Genomic DNA, 18,409 nt, shown 5'->3' on the forward strand with positions numbered 1-18,409 from the left:
AATCGCGCAGAAAACAGCAGAAAATGGCGAGTTCCGAAAAACGCGCCAATTTTTCTTTTCTATTTGTAAAACTCGCCTCGCGGCTGGCGAGAACCTCAATCTCGCCAGTTTTAAAAATATCCTAATGCAGAGAGCCGCGAACGGCATCTAGCGGCTGTTAGCGCCAATAAAATGGCGCGATTGTCTCCTTTTAGCCTCGCCAGAAAAAATTGGCAATAAGCTGCCGCTCGCGGCCATTGCAATGGGAAAAAAAAGGCGCGAATTTGTTTTTACACGTTTCTGAAGCGCGCATCTCGCCAATTTAAACTCGCCACACGCATCCATGTTAAACATAGCAGAATTCGCACTTTTCTGCATATGGAGAATAAAACTCTCCAAAAAAGCTACTTTTTACTAAATTCGCCATTTTTAAAATTCGCTGCTCTCTGCATAGGCCCCTTAATTGTTTTATAATTAGACAAGTGCAACAATTCAAATAACATTTTATTTTCACTATTGATATATAAGGTGGAAACAATTCTATAATGGTGATGATTCTACATAATTGTTACTTGAATTAAGAAAATTTCAAAACAACTGTTGAGGAATATATTTAAAAAAAATGACTATATATTTCCATATGGTAGAGCTGATGTGCTCAATCATAAAGCACCATAATTTCAGCCAAGTTAAGTATAACATGGGGCTATTCACTAATCTTCCAAGAGTGACACGAATGGTACACTAAGGTCATCTTCAGCCATTATGTACCTTAGATCAGCCTATATTCACATGCTCATTTATCAAATGCATTCTCTGGTTGTGACGGTGAGAGGGTCCCCAGCTCCCCAATAAAGGTTAACCCCTGCTGGGGGCCCTTTACTGTGTGTCCCCGGTAAAACAAAGTTTCTCAGGAATCGGGGACAAAGGGTTGTATATGTTGTACAATGCTGCAAGACCGGTAGCAATCTTCCCAAGTAACCCCTTACAGTGCACTCGCCTATAAATAGAATGTAAGGTAATATCATAAAGACAGAAAATACTCGCACTGATGCACAGTGTAAGAACTTAAATGGTTATACATAACCCCTTAGAAGTAATGGAAAATGGTTTGTATTAAAATACATCTTTCTTTTTTTTTTTCTCTCTCTCTCCTAAATCTCTATATTAACCCTAGTGCACCATTATACATAAAATATATATTATATTGTACTATTATAGGCTGAGCGGGTGTGTATATATTGCCTTCAAGTTGTACAATGCCTGCTGAATAATAAAATGACCACTTTTTTACGTTTTCCCTGTTCCCGGTCAGTGAGGTTGCTGGGACTTTTTATCCATGAGTTTCAAAGGGGATATTCTTGTGAAAATCATTGCAAAATGTGTGTATGGGGTCGGTGTCCAATTTTACCTGTTCCCCGACCAAAATACCCAGCAAACAGGCTTGGTTTGCCGGTACGCGTATACACATTCTCCCGGAGATATCTCCCCCAGAAAAATCCCAGTGACTCAGCACTAGGCTAGATTAATTAGTCCGGACCGGGACTATGAAGTGTGAAACTTGTAATTTACTGTGTGCTTTATTTCTGAGTATTGAGCCCTGGCATTACAAAGGGATGCTAGAATGGCTGCTCAGATATGAAGGATGATGAAAGAGGAGACGGGATGTGGAGAGGTGTTGGGTTGTTAGTCTGTCTGCAGAAATGTCACAGAAATGTTGCAGCATTACTGGGGTATTGCACCAGATTTTCCCAGGCAAGTGTTCAGATACTCGTGGCTGCATCAGTACCAGCTGGTAGCAGTACTGCCTCTAAAAATGTGATGCGTCTATAGCCTGGATCAGGGGTTCACAAATATAATAGTATTATTATTATCGTTTATTCATGAAGCGCCAGCATATTCCGCAATGCAGTAAAATGGGGGGCAGAGTTATGTATATTACATAAACATAAACAGTTACATAAAAGTGAGGACAGACATGCAAAACAGATACAAAGAGGTAATGAGAGCCCTGCTCGCAAAATCTTTCAACCTAGAGGGAATGAGGGACAATGAGGGACAATGTTGAAACATGAAGATAAGGTTGCTGCTTATTGTAAGATAAGGTGGGGTTTAGGTTAGAATATGGCCCAGTAAAAAAAATTGGAATGGATCAGAGGTACAGTGCAAAACCCCACAGGTTGGACAGGAAATCACCAGGTTATTGATAAGATGAAAAAAAGGACTTTATTGAATCATCTTTAAAAAAGTGACATACAGACGAACAAAAGGGCTCACAAGTTTTTTTTTCACTGTGAATTTTAAATGTCACTGACCAGCAATCCAGGGACTCGAACAGCTGAGCGGTTACACTGCTCTATCCTGGAGAAGTGGTGAACAAAAGGAACAGATGCAGTTCCACACCGACAAAGTGTGACAGTCGCCGAGTTGACCAATGACCCCGGTTCACATGAGAAGGTAAGCATTTTTTCGTGTGTCCCAGGTAGGTTTATTATATATATCAGGACTCCCACAAGTTACCTGTTAATTTGACATACAACATTATCCTGGCTAAAAATTACCCTGCAAAAAACTCATTGATCGGATGATCCTATTTAGTGCATCTCCTTGGGCTCATAGAACGGTTGTCTGATTTACATTCAGAATATGGCCCAGTTTGACAGCTGAAGCCATTAAGGTTTGGGGGAAGGAGAGTTGGAGATTTGGTGAGATTTGTCTAGCCTCACAGCTGGTCCAAATGGGGTGGGGGAGAGGGGGGACTTGGATGTTAGAGGTATGGCGAAACATCTGAAAGCTGGGGGAGAGTCTGTCAGTGCATGGTAGGGGATTCCAGAGATAGGGTGCAGCATGGGAGAAGTCTTGCAGATGGGAGTGAGAGAAGGTATAATAATAAGATGGGTGGAAAGGTGGATGTCGTGGGCAGAATGTAGGGGGAGTTTAGGTATGTATTTGTGGATGAGGGGGCAGTGTCCTTGAGACCTTTGTAAATCATTACAAGGGTTTTTACTGTAATTCTAGAAGCTATAGAAAGCCAGTGTAGGGATATGTGCAGTGGAGCAGTAGAAGTGGAGCGGTGAGTGAGGAAGATGTGTCTACCAGCAGCATCGTAGATGGATAGAGTTGGGAGAGGTGGACAAGGAGAATGCAAAGTAAGATACATTTTCAGTAATCAAAGCGAGAGATGAGTGAGTGGATTAAGATTATAGTTGCATCATGAGTGAGAAAAGAATGTTTCTTGGTGATATTTCGGAGGTGGAATGTAAGAGATGTGTGTAGAAGTATGCAAATGGAGACTGTTTTAGGGTGAAATTATTTCTTGGCATTATTGAGCCTGTTCCTTTATCCAGGCAAAACATACTAAAACAACAAAATAACAAACCCATATCTCTTTGTAAGGGCTAACTTAATTCCCCAGACCCTATCTGCAGGAGTGGAGGGATATTTACATTACCAGCCTATAACCCCAAAGTCTCAGGAAGTACCTTAAGCAGGTGGCCCTCCATGTCAGTCTCTGGCAGGATCCTGGGTCCTCTGTGTCCAGGAAATATAGTTAACTGGGTGTCTGGTTGCCTTGATCTCAGCACAGCCTTTGTGCTCAAGACAGTGTCTGTGTGCAGGCTTCTCTGCTCTCCTTCTCTCAGCCCAAATGTGAGCTAAGGAATCTCTCTCCTTTGTCTCACATGAGGCTTTTTACAGAGCTCTCATTAGTCCAGGTGGTTCCTAGTTAATTGAGTGGCTGCACTTAATTATCTCTCTGCTGGATTCTCAGAGCTCTGAGGCTGCTTTATTTAAACAGGGATATGTCCCTGTTATATGGAGACTGAAGGACTTCGTGAGGGACTGAATGTGAGGAATGAAGGAGAGATTAGGGTATGTAAGGTAGAAGCTGGAGAGGAGGGGAACATCCGGAGGTGAAGATGGTGGGTAGGGGTGCATAACCTACATCAAGTGTGTGTGGCCCGTAAAGCTTACAAAGCTCATAATTGCCAATCCCTGGCCTAGATTCACTAAAGGTTGATGTAGTTGTGTTAACATTGGGCATTATTTTAAAAATCCCAGAAATAGTTATTTATTCATGAATTAGTAGTGATAATTATCTCATATGCACACATGAATATTGTGTTACAGGTAAATCAATGTTAAATATCCCTAGCGATACAAAGGAGCATTAACTGCTAGCGATGCAACGGTTCCAATATATTGCAAAGGAATGTCTTCAGGCACCAAAGAGGTTAATATACAACACAAAAATCCTACAAATAAAACACAAAAAGCATAACATCCATACAGTATGTGTAAATATAAATGGTAACTATGGCTAGCTGGCCACATGTACTATAAAATGATTCATATATTAATATGTACTGCAGTGTTAATATTATATAATTCAATCACTCTAGGTTGACATGTAACATGCGTTTTTACGGCCGAGCTAGCTCCTGTTGCAGCGATTACCAGGAGTCAGTCATCTGGAGTTGCACTTGAAGGTTCCACCATCCCCCTGTAATTGGGACCGAGTCTAACTCAGGCAGTTGGTCAGAACGGTTCTCATGGCACTGCGGGCTCTTATATAGAGAGCAGATGGCTATGGGTCTAGATAGGGTCTGGACCGGTAGGCAACAGTTAGTGGATTATAGGTACCAGTTGTTACAGGTAGCCCACTCAATTCCACTAGCGGGGCATCAGAGGGTCACTCGGACAAGAGCCCGGCTGTTGCAGCCTTACTACTGGCCAGGGGCATCAGGGGCAGTTGCAGATTTCTGCCGCTCCTGTGATGCCTTCCAGTGAGTGGGTTAGGCGGGTGATCGGGTGAGGGCACACCTGAACCCATTACCAGTAATTGGGGAACCTTTCCAGTGGGTATTTATGGATATAGTGGGTCCTCTCATGATCCCCAGTTGGTTGGGCAAGCATTATATACTCACGGTGGTGAATTTTGCCACCCGGTACCCTGAGGCTGTAGCACTTGCCACCATCGATGATAGGGCAGTAGCAAAAGCATTGTTAGTGATTTTAACAAGAGTAGGTTTCCCTAGTGAGATTCTAACCGATTAAGGGTCACAATTCATGAGTGAATTGTTACAGTGTCTCTGGGATGCGTGCGGGGTGAAGCACCAGCGCACAACTCCTTATCACCCCCAGACAAACGGATTATGTGAAAGGTTCAGCGCACCAATCCTTGCAGACCCTGACTATTCAAAAAGATTTTTGGTGCAGACCGATGCCTCCGATTACGGTATCGGTGCTGTACTCAGTCAAGTACTGTAAGGGAGGAAGGGGGAGTGCATCCTGTGGTGTACCTGAGCAGAACGTTACTGCCCAGAGAGGTGGCTTATGCCACAATTGAGAAAGAATGTTTGGCCATTGTATGGGCTCTGAGGAAACTACAGCCTATTTGTATGGCCGGATCACGGATCACAATCCCTTAGGTTGGTTGCAAAGGGTAGAGAATAAAGTGATATTGTGCACAACTAGATAACCATCAAATAATATTCTTGGAATGAATAATACCCACTGTGAAAGTAAACACCACTTTAGTGATAATAATACAAAACCTTAGGTATTGTAACGCTCGGCCTGCCCACAAGCCAGACGAGACCCCGGGACAGAAGTGGAAAGGAGTAATACCACACACCTGACAGTAAACAGGGGCACGGCCGGAGTGTGGAAGTAGCGTAGATGGTCCGTGTGCCGTGTCCAAGGGTTGTAGAAGTCTGCAGCGTAGTAAGTCCAAAGGGTTCCAGAGAGCAGCGTAGTAGAGTCCAAAGCAAAAGGTCAAATCCAGGGAGGTCAGCAGAATTTCCAGGAACAGGAACAGACACTGAAAGACAAGAGAGGCCAGGCAATAGCAGACAGCACCAAGGTACAGAAGCTATGCAGAGCAAAGAGGAAATGGTGAAGGGGGATTATATAGGGGGCTGGGACCAATCAGGGGAAGGGGAGTGGTGGAGGAGCGGCCCGAAGAAGGACCTGATAGGAGAGCAGAGTGTGAGCGTTTGGGACCAATCGGAGTGAGGGGAGGAACATAGGAGTGACCTAAGTAAGACCCAGATAGGAGAGAACTACCAGAGGCTTTGGGAGTGTTCTGAGTAAGGGGAGAAGCGGAGGGACGGACTAGGGAAGAGACACAAAGGAAAGGAGGACCTTGGAGGCGTAGCTGATGGGGAAGGGGCGTGCCAGGCACGTGCGCCGCGTCAGAGGAGGCGGAGAATGGAAGAGACGTACCGGAGGGTTTGGGAGTAGAGAGAAGAAGGGGAGGAGCAGAGGGATGGACAGGGGAAGGGTCAGGTGGGGAAGAGGAACCTGGGAGGCAGAGCTGACGGGGCAGGGGCAGAGACACGCAAGGTGCATGCACCGCGTCAGTGGAGGCGGAGTCAGGCATCCTGCGCCAACTAATGGCGGCTTGGGTCCGCCAGCAGGGAACGCCGCCGGGGAGCTTGAATGGCTTGTAAAGGAGGTAAGGAGGCGCTGGACGTGGGCATACCTGCAGCGCGGATCCTTAGAGTACCCCACCTTGAGGGTCGGACTCCGGACGAACCAACCAAGGTTTGAGGGGAAATTTTTGATGAAAACGTTTAAGTAGGGAAGGAGCATGAACATCCGTATGTGAAACCCAAGAACGATCCTGAGGTCCGTATCCCTTCCAGTGGACTAAAAACTGGAGTTTGCCCCTGGAGATGCGAGAGTTAATGATAGACTGGATCTCAAACTCCTGTTGTCCAGGTACAATGGGTGAAGGAGGCCGAAGAGAGGGATGAGCGAACCGTTTGCCTTGGATAAAAGGTTTCAAGAGAGAAACGTGGAAGACGGGTGAGATCTTCATAGAGGGAGGCAGCTGAAGTTGATAGGCCACAGGGTTAATTTGTCTCAGAATAGAGAAAGGGCCCAGGAACCTGGGAGACAATTTGGGAGTTAGGGCCTTCAATTTGATATTTTTTTGAGGAAAGCCAGACCTTCTCTCCAGGGACGAACTTGTGACCATCCTGACGGAGCCTATCTGCTTGTTTCTTCTGCCTTAGCACGGATTTTTGAAGAAATGCTTGAATCCTTTTCCATGACTCCTGTAAGGAAGATACCCTCTCATCTGCTGCAGGAACTCCGGACCTGGAAGGACGCATGGGAAGACGAATAGGGTGAAATCCTTAGTTTACAAAAAACGGTGATTCTTGAGTAGACTCATTTTTGAGAGAGTTGATCGCGAATTCTGCCCAAGGAAGTAACTCAGCCCAATTATCTTGAGAGTAGAAAGGTAGAAAAGCCAGCAATAAATTTCCTGTAATAGTTTGCTAAGCCGAGGAAGCACTGGATCGCCTTTAAGGAGTTGGGTTGAGGCCATTCGAGTACGGAATTGAGCTTCTCCGAATCCATGGTGAAGCCTTGATCCGAGACAATGTATCCCAGGAATATAGTGGAAGATTGGTGAAAGACACACTTCTCCATCTTGGCATAGAGTTTGCTGGCCCGTAAACAAGAGAGCACCATCTTGGTATGACGAATGTGTTCTTCGAGGGTTTTTGAAAAAATGAGGATATCATCCAAGTAGATAATTACAAAATCACAAAAAACCTCATTCATAAAGTCTTGGAAGACTGCAGGGGCATTGCACAATCCGAACGGCATCAACAGGTACTCATAATGACCACTTCGTGTGTTGAACGCGGTCTTCCACTCGTCTCCACTGCGGATGCGAATCAGGTTGTATGCTCCTCGTAGGTCAAGTTTGGAGAAAATGGTCGCGCCTTGCAGCCTATCGAAGAGTAAATATACACAAGGGGCACGTCGCTACACCAGACACACATACATACAAAATAGCAAGAAGTAATCTACCTGGTGCAAGGGAGAAAGCACAGAGCATAACACACAAATAATCAGAGGATTATAAATAGCCCCCTGTAGTTGAACTCAAGGTAGGTGACAATTAACGTATATTGTCCACTAATAACTGGCTGGATAATAGCCGAATCCTAGCATAGGATACACCGCCTAAAGGTCACACTCAAAAGAAAATAACAAAAACTTTAATAGTATGCTATAAAAACGACGAGACACTATAAAAATGCACAACAGTGCATAGATAAAATCCCCAAATGTGTTAGGTAACGGTACAAATATGAACAAATTGTGTTCAAAACATATAGCTATTTGCAAATCAGATGCTATATATAGGCTGCATTGTTGCATACACAGGTTGAGTAAATCAAACAATGGACACCACGAGGTAAGTGGACGGTATCAATGAACTCAGTGTAGCCACACCATGGTCAGATGTATACCAAAAGGGGCCCTCTACATAAGACAATCAATATTATCTAATGCTGAAGCTCTATGAAATCCCTAGAGCTGTTTGCTAAACAAGGTTCAGGACATAAGGTTTGAGCCCCGGCTCCTGGCAGAGGGCGATGATCGAATGCTTCAGCTGGAGAAGCCAGGAAAGGAAGGGTCTTACAGCTCTAGGGATTTCATAGAGCTTCAGCATTAGATAATATTGATTGTCTTATGTAGAGGGCCCCTTTTGGTATACATCTGACCATGGTGTGGCTACACTGAGTTCATTGATACCGTCCACTTACCTCATGGTGTCATATTGTTTGATTTACTCAACCTGTGTATGCAACAATGCAGCCTATATATAGCATCTGATTTGCAAATAGCTAATTTGTTCATATTTGTACCGTTACCTAACACATTTGGGGATTTTATCTATGCACTGTTGTGCATTTTTATAGTGTCTCGTCGTTTTTATAGCATACTATTAAAGTTTTTGTTATTTTCTTTTGAGTGTGACCTTTAGGCGGTGTATCCTATGCTAGGATTCGGCTATTATCCAGCCAGTTATTAGTGGACAATATACGTTAATTGTCACCTACCTTGAGTGCAACTACAGGGGGCTATTTATAATCCTCTGATTATTTGTGTGTTAAGCCTATCGAAGAGCTCAGGAATCAGAAGCAAAGGGTAGCGATTTTTGATGGTAATTTTGTTTAGCCATGGAAATCGATGCACAGGCGAAGCGTCCCATCCTTTTTCTTTACAAAAAAAGAATCCTGCCCCAGCGGGAGAACTAGATTTCCGAATGAAGCCCCTTGCAAGGTTTTTAGAGATATACTCGGACATGGCCTCAGTCTCAGGCAACCATAACGGATAAGACCTGGCTTTGGGAAATGGAGCACCCGGAATTAAGTCTATCGGGCAGTCGAAAGGGCGATGAGGGGGAAGCTCCTCGGATTTGGCCTTACTGAAGACATCCAGGAACTCTGAATAGACGTCCGGAAGGGTGACGTCTTGTGGGGATGAGGTCTCCAAGATGGCCAGTACCGCAGCAGGTGGAGCAGACACTTGTACTTCAGAGGATCTCCATAGAACAGGAGCCTCGGCCGTCCAATTGATGATGGGATTGTGTAATTGCAGCCATGGTAAGCCCAGGATGATATGAACAGAAGGAGAGTGAATGACATCAAAAGAAATAATTTCAAAATGTCCATCATTCATACTGTAGAAAGTTCTAGAGGAAGTGTCTCCAAGATAATAAAGGCTGGCTGCAGAGGGCGACCGTCAATAGCTTCTAGTCCGACCGGAAAGGCCTTCTCCCGGAGTGGAATGTTATTCTGGGTAGCAAACGCCTGGTTTATGAAATTCCCTCCGGGACCGGAATCAAGGAAGGCCTGAGCAGGAGTCTGGATATTTGCGGCAACAGAAGACGTTTAGGGAGACGCTGCGAAGGAGAGGGAGAAGCAGAGATGGTACTCAGTGAGATTCCCCCCATACCTCACTGGGCATTGGAATTTCCCGGCCTCAGAGGACAACGTGGCAGGATGTGCCCAGGAGAAACACAATAGAAGCACAGGCCTTCATTTCTCCGACGTAGTCGCTCCGTAGAAGGGAGGTGATGTGTGCCCAGTTGCATGGGTTCCAGAGCTTCCAATGCGGGCAGGACAGGAAGAGGAGATCTGGAATTAGAAATCAAAGAAATAGCAGTACGAGGACATTGACATTCAGCTCGCCTCTCCAGAAGTCTTTGATCCACCCGAACGCACAAAGCGATTAAGCCCTCTAATGAGGATGGCCTCTCACGAGCCGCAAACTCGTCCTTTAAGGTTTCCGACAGCCACTGCCAGAAGTCGGCGGAGAGAGCCCCATCATTCCAATCAGTCTCCGCTGCGTTCGTCCGGAACTCCAGGGCTTGCTACTGATCTCCGACCCTGCGAAATATGGAACAAAGAGGACGCCGCCATATCACTGCATCCTGGGGTGTCAAAGACTAAACGAAATTCTCTCTTGAAATTGGCAAAGTTATAAGTGAGTTCAGGTTTCAGTTCCCAGATTGGTGAAGCCCAGGCCAAGACGTCCCCGGTGAGAAGGGAATACACATAAGCTACCTTAGTATGATCCGTTGGGAAGGGAGACGGTGACAGTTCAAATTGTATCTCGCACTGGTTTAAGAAACCGCGGCAGGCAAGCGGGTCCCCTGCGTATTTACTGGGCGTAGGAATCCGCAAGTCTGCGGGCCCTGTTCCTTCGCGGGATACTATGGAAGAGGAAGTGGGGACATTGCCCTGGAGAATCTGAAGAGAGAGGGTGTTCCCCTGCTGGTTAAGAGAAGAGACTTGGTTATCCAAAAAATTAAAGTGTTTGGGAATGGTGGTTAAGGTATCTTCCACCTCAGAGGGGTCTGGGTCTGTTGGGCTCTGCGTAATGTAATGCTCGGCCTGCCCACAAGCCAGACGAGACTCCGGGACTGAGGTGGAAAGGAGTAATAACACACACCTGACAGTAAACGGGGGCATGGCCGGAGTGTGGAAGTAGCGTAGATGGTCCGGGTAACAAGAATATTAAATGATACCGTACTTGACAGCTCCGGCGTAGAAGAGTAAAGTTCGTAAGCCAAGGGTCGTGGATTGGAGAGAGCAGTGTAGTTGATTGTCCTTAAGCCTGGGTCATGGAGTGGAGAGAGCAGCGTAGTAGATTGTCCGTGTGCCGTGTCCAAGGGTTGTAGAAGTCTGCAGCGTAGTAAGTCCAAAGCGAAGTCAAAGGGTTCCAGAGAGCAGCGTAGTAGAGTCCAAAGCATAAGGTCAAATCCAGGGAGGTCAGCAGAATTTCCAGGGACAGGAACAGACACTGAAAGACAAGAGAGGCCAGGCAACAGCAGACAGCACCAAGGTACAGAAGCTATGCAGAGCAAAGAGGAAATGGTGAAGGGGGATTATATAGGGGGCTGGGACCAATCAGGGGAAGGGGAGTGATGGAGGAGCGGCCCGAAGAAGGACCTGATAGGAGAGCAGAGTGTGAGCGTTTGGGACCAATCGGAGTGAGGGGAGGAACAGAGGAGTGACCTAAGTAAGACCCAGATAGGAGAGAACTACCAGAGGCTTTGGGAGTGGTCTGTGTAAGGGGATGAGCGGAGGGACGGACTAGGGAAGAGACAGAAAGGAAAGGAGGACATGGGAGGCGTAGCTGATGGGGAAGGGGCGTGCCAGGCACGTGTGCCACGTCAGAGGAGGCGGAGAATGGAAGAGACGTACCAGAGGGTTTGGGAGTAGAGAGAAGAAGGGGAGGAGCAGAGGGACGGACAGGGGAAGGGTCAGGTGGGGAAGAGGAACCTGGGAGGCGAAGCTGACGGGGCAGAGAAACGCAAGGTGCATGCGCCGCATTAGTGGAGGCGGAGTCAGGCGTCCAGCGGCAACTAATGGCGGCTTGGGTCCGCGCGCGCCCGTAGGGGTGACACGAATGGCTTGGAGGAGCGGGGACAGCGGTCAGCAGTGGGGAACGCCGCCGGGGAGCCTGAACGGCTTATAAAGGAGGCGCTGGACGCGGGCATACTCCCAGCGCGGATCCTTACAGATATATAATAGGAGCATGTGCTGTTGTCTGCTACTGCTGATATTAGGGTGGCTCAACACCCCTATACTACAGAAAAAATACAAGAAAAACAGCGCAATACGCAATAGTGAAGCATGTACAGATAATAAAATTATATTTATAGGGTAATAATTCTGCGTACATCAAGGATTAAAAAACAAGCATTCCGTGTACCAAGACACGGGTTACCATACACTGGAACAGGGCTGATGGAATCACTCTCTCTCCACCCTCGGTATGGCAATCGTCAGCTTCTAGAACTGTGGGATGCACCTCAGGTAGGTGGGTGACCTCTCATATGATGACATCATTCGGCCTCCTTGGTGATTAGTCCCCTTGAGCTTGGTTCCTCTCTGTGATGGCAACAGTCTCTTGTAGTGTGGAAACAACGTCCAAATTCGCAAGTGGGCATGGACCCCCCTTCCTCTAGACAGCGTGCGTGCCGATCGAGGAAACTGCCCGCAAGTCAGGCGTCAGAAGATGACGTCACAGGGGTTGACGTGATAGGTAAACACTCGGTACTGTTTACCATCTGGGTTCACCAGGTATACTGCATATACACAGCGATTCAGTTTTCTCACCTTCTACACGCCCAGCAATGGCGATCGGAGCAAAAGAGATCTAGTTACTACGCTGGTTTGGAGTATATCCTGGAAAAAAGCTTCAGTGGTGCCCAAATATATGGGATTTAAGCCTTTAGGATTCAGTATTAATAAAGGAAAATCCAACGTGTTTCATGGCACAAAGCCACTTCTTCAGGGAATATTCAAAATACAGATGGACTTTCACACCAGGACAGTCCCATTGAACCAATATCCTCAAGACACATGCTAGTTAAACCGCCGGACAAGGTGATCGTAACACAGCCTTCAATTTCAGTAGGGGAGGTGTGATGGTGAATTTGTTAACCAGGCTTTATAATAAAGGTCAAGCCCACTTGGTTAACCCTGACCCGTGTGTTAGGGGCTTAGAGTGTCAGCTCTGGGACCCAGATGTCGAAAATGTATTAATGCAACTGTATACTAATTTTGCGACAATAAAGAATTATGTGATTTTTGCCTTTACTGGGATGCTGGGAGAAAGTCTTTACAGAATGTGTCTATGTAGTGGGGTTCCGGAGTTATGGGATACCCCAAAAGTTATATCTGGAGATTGAGTCATATCTTTGGATACAGCTAAGCACATTACTCCGCCAAACTCGGTCTCTGAAAACGTTCTTATGACTCACCACCAGGATCCCTGCTGCAGCATCTTAGAGACAAGGTAAATGGGTATGAAGGGGTTAAAAGATATCTGCAGGTATACACAGAGTCCTTAGTTTAGCAGGGGTTCCCCAGTATAGCAGAGGTACCACATACATGCCTGGGTATCCTGAACCTAATTTAGGGGTTATGGGGCTGCTCCAGCTAGGTTATAAAGCTGAGCAGGTTTTAAAGTGTTTAAAAGTTTTGAAAGTATTTTTCTCATGTGTGCCAGGAATGAGGCTAGTGAATTTAGGGAATATACACTCACTCCATCCCTGACACCAGGATAGGGACTCATAACTTTTAGCACACAGAAAACAGGACACCATATATTTTATTAAATGGATATAGTTTAATGTGTATATACAGTATATTGATAACTTGTATATGAACTGAGGGCTTTCTAAGTCATAGATTCCAGAAAACCCAGCTGGCGACCTAGCTTGATGGCTCTGTGTCTGTCCAGAGTCCGTACTTGAAAGGCTCAGGGATGCCAAGGTGTTAGAACAGGAGAGGCACTGCAGTTATCCTTGAGTACCCACGTCCTGGCCTAACACATGGCTATCCGATGACCATTTGCCAAAATCCAGACTCTGTGGAGCCTGAGCAGAGGGTGGGCTCAGTATACAAAGAGGCAGAGGGGCCATGTTAGCCCATGCCACCTTGCTACCTGAGAAAAGGTGCCCACTCGCTTTACAATACCGGCAAATTGGTGATTGGCTGTCAGGAGAATTCCCACGCTCTGATAGGCTGGTCAGGTTAGTGAATGAGAGCCTGAAAGCTTAAGAGATCCTGCAGCCAATGGGGAGTGCAGATTCCAAGCGCCAAACCCACAGCTTCGAATTCAAAGATGCTCAGAACTGAATAGATGCGAGCCGGCTTCAAGGATTTTAAAAGCAGAAAAGTTTCAGCTTTTTACAACTTAGCGGTCGCAGCGGGCATTGCATGCAGAAAACAGTTCAAGGACTTTTTTGAGTAACTACCGGTCATTGGAAATTGCTCTAAAAAGGTGATCTTAAGGAATTTCGTTCCGGAAACAGATTTATTTGTTAGCCCCATTCCCAGTAAGTGTGTTAATCTTGAATTGTGTAACTTTGTGTGTCTGTCTTTTACAAGAAATAAATGACCATTTATTTTACCATCTTGTTTTGCTCAATCAAATGATCCCGGTTATAAAAAGGTGTTGTAGAACTTGGTCTCCCGTGACTGAAGAACACTGGCTAGGAAACATAACTTAACACTGCATGAGATTGTGACAGGTAGACCCATGACAACAGGACTATCTAAAGAATTATTAGTTAAAGACCTACAGTTGTTATTTCAGATGAATGCATTCTTAAGTATTGTCCGAGACTAATGATAAATATTCAGTCTCTCCATGCACAGGTGAAAGACATCCAACCGGTACCTAAAGATACCAAAGCACAATAGTTGGAACCAGGAGACTGGGTCTTGACAAAAAACTTACACCACAAACACTGTTTTATAACCTCCGTGGGAAGGACCATTTCAGATTTTACTCACTTCCATTAAAGCAGTGAAAATAGAGGGAAAAGACTTTGGGAAACATGTATCCCAAGGCAAACTTGTCCCAGCTCTTTCTTATGACCTTTGAGCAATGGTTAGCTTGGAGACAGCAAGTTTGAAAACAATTGGGGACAGTGAACTATTCTTTGGTTATATATTTTTGTTATTTTTCTCTGCACACTGATATTCTGTTACAACTCGGCGTGTAAGTGACGAGAATGATGTTGTTTATATATATTTTCTGTCTCTTATTGCTTTCCCCTCTGATATCTTGTTTGAAGAAGGAAATGAATGGAGAATGTTTTCCTCAAACAAGAAATTATGTATGCAAAGCAACTGAACTGAAGTAATTATTGGATATGCAGCGTCATATCTATTAGTGAAGGTTACTTTATTCCTTTTATAGGTGTTCCATGGATAGTGAGAAGTAGATCAATAACACCAGTAGTTTCCAGTCTTTTTGACGTAAACGAGAGACATCATATTATTGAGAATAAAATAAGTAATGATTTCTTTATTACAAGCAATTGCATGGAGACCAAATTGACAAAATCTCACAGGCTTGGTCTGAACACTCAAAACATTAAACAATTTGCATGTATCTAAATCACCAGATATATTACCATAAAACTAAACAAATGTAATGCCCATATAAGGATTATGAAAAACACCTATATGCCAAGCTAAACAGAATGAGCTTTTCACCCACTAATCCTATGATAACAACTGTAATCTTGTTATTGGCATATGACCCTGAAGTAGCTCACAGTAACCCTTCTGTTTTGGTAAACAATCTTGTCTAGAGTCTCCACACAATCTCATGCTCCCCGACCTCCTCATACATTCCTTACTAACTGTTCAAAACTGATTAACCCTTTATTCACCATTGTCACCAGTGTAGTCTTAGTATACCATAATGTCTGTGAGACCCCATACCATAATTCAATTCTCAGGCCCAATTTCAACACTACCAAACACCTCTTTGCTGCTAGCAGATAGTCTAATGCCATCCTATTTTTAAGGGCCACCATGCGGATTTGTTGTTGATCACTAGATCGCCACTGTTTAACTCTAGTAGTATGATTTAAAACACTTATAAAAGGTCTGTGAGGAGACCTCATGGTCTCAACAAACAAACATTTGACAAACAACATTAGTTACAATGTTCCCTCCTGCTGAGGCCATGAGGTCCTTACAAAAGATACAGGATGTCCCGAGTCGCAGACTAGCTGCAGTCTTATCGCCTCCGTGGATTGTGGTGCCCCACTTGATGCTCTTGTCCGCACTTCCAGTATCGTCCATCAGGCAACAGTAGAATCAGAAACGCCTCTCACTCACGATTTCTGTACTTAATGCGTTTCCCTGCAAAGTAGCTTCCTCACATTGACTCCTCACATAATGTAGGTTGCATATACTCTACCAAGTTTCTATGAGTTAAGTGCATTGTTATTTTGTTCTTGTTTGAGAATAGTAACTATTCAATTACTGCCCTTGTTGTAAAAATGCAATTTAATTCACTGAATTCTGTTGTTCCTTACTGTGGCGGTGAGAGGGTCCTCAGCTCTCTAATGAACGTTAAGCCCTGCTGCGGGCCATTAACCGTGTGTCCCCAGTAAAATAAAGTGTCTCATAAACTGGGGAAAAATGGTCGTATATATTACAATGCCTGAAAAAGAATATAAGTGTCGCTTGTTTCCCTTTTCTCTGTTCCCTGGCCAGTGAGATTGCTGGGGATTTATATTATTATAATTATTATAATATTATTATTATTGAAGTATTTAAACTTTATACTGATTACTTTATGTGTTTTGTCAATTGGATGTACCATTGGGCACCCCTGTCTTTTGTTGTATACATTTGCCACGCTCAGTAGCATTCTTTTTGACATAAATATATATTCATGATGTGGTGGGTGTGGGAGTTTGAGCTAGCTGGGAATGTATGTTAATCAATTTCTGACTGGTAGCAGTTGTAATGGAGGTAATGGCACCTCCCCCCAGAGCTCACTCCTCCTGACCTTTTTCACTTTGCTGCAAGAACATGATCTACTATGGTTGCTTCCCCTCATACAGAGGTAAAGGGAAGGGTTCACAGTGTAGTGTAGGACCTGCATTCATTTTGGTTATACCTTGACGTGGTATGCAGGCTTACGACGCTTTGGCGAAAGAGTTTAACTAAATAACCAAGTACATATTATTATTATTATTGAAGTATTTAAACTTTATACTTATTACTCTATATGTTTTGTCAATTGGATGTAGCATTGGGCACCCCCGTCTTTTGTTGTATACATTTGCCACGCCCAGTAGCACTCTTTTTGACATAAATATATATTCATGATGTGGTGGGTGTAGGAGTTTGAGCTAGCTGGGAATGTGTGTTTAACAGACCAAAAGGTTTTTTTCAAATGCTCCAAGTGTAAAGCATGCCAATTTTACAAAGGCAAGACAGATTCTTTCTGCTCAAATAATACCAAGAGACAATTTAAAATCGAACGATCTATTAATTGCAAAACTAACTTTGTGGTCTACCTATTATATCCTTGTGGTTTACAATATGTGGACCAAACTACACAAACTCTAAGAGTTCGGATTTTAGAACATATTTGTAACATAATTGTGGGACTTAAAACCCATAATGTTTCTTTACATCTTAAGAAATTCCACAAATTCGATTCTACCGGCTTATCTTACATTGGGTTAGAGTTGGCATCTCCCAACATGAGAGGGGGTAACAGAGTTATGGATCTTTTTTGGAGAGAGTCCTTTTGGATTTATACTTTAAACACCCTCCATCCAAAATGACTTAATATCAATATAGATGTCAACTCTTCCATTAACTAATATATGTTTTTACTTCTTCTCTCATTAATTCATTCATTTGGAATTTGTATCTGTATTTTTCTGTATATTTATATATTGATTTTCATCTGTATATTTATACATTGATTAAGTTTGGTATTACATTACATTATAATATCCTTTCTGTTATGATATCTCTGCTCTCTACCACCATCGTGTGGCTATTTGTCTAACTACTTTAAGTGATCTTTTTACCTTTTTAATATCTATTATCTAATATCTATTCTTATATAGTTTTAATATATATATATATATATATATTATGTATAAATGTAATAAATGGTAGCTGTTTACTTCCATTGCGCTCTATGCCAACCTCAAGGTCATTAATAAATAAAGGAAAAGGGGAGTGGACTGGGCGCTTCTAACGTGATACAAAAGTGATATTAAATAAATGTGATAAAATGCAAAGTGCAAGGTGAATAAAGTTTAAATGCGTGATCAATCAATATCTTTCACCAACCCATAGTGAAAAGTGATAATGAAACAACATATATAATGAAAAATAAACTTGCTCAACATTCAAGTGGGACTGTTCTTTGTCCCAAGGGTAACAGATTTCTTCTTTGGGTAGAGGAAGCAAACAAGTGAAACGCGTAGAGTCAGAGTGTTAGTTTGGGAGAACTGGACCTTGGAAGCATGGGCATTCGGAGCTTTACGCAGAGGCAAGATATCCTTCCGCCCACACGTGTGACATCGTCCGGAAGTGACGTATGCGGAAGGGTTAGCTGAAACGCGAGCGGGTTACACAGCTGTCTCCACTGTGCAGTGCTCCATGATATCGGTGGTTCTCTCCCATGAATTTTTTTTTTTTTTTTAACAATCTTTTTTCCTTTATTGGAGACAGATAAAAGTTGGTACATTCAGGGGTTACAATCAGTACAGTATTTAACAATCGGATAGGATTAAGTTGACTTGGTTGTGTTCTATGGAGACAGTCTC

Source organism: Ascaphus truei, chromosome 2, assembly GCF_040206685.1.
Source record: "Ascaphus truei isolate aAscTru1 chromosome 2, aAscTru1.hap1, whole genome shotgun sequence".
Taxonomy (NCBI): Eukaryota; Metazoa; Chordata; class Amphibia; order Anura; family Ascaphidae; genus Ascaphus; species Ascaphus truei.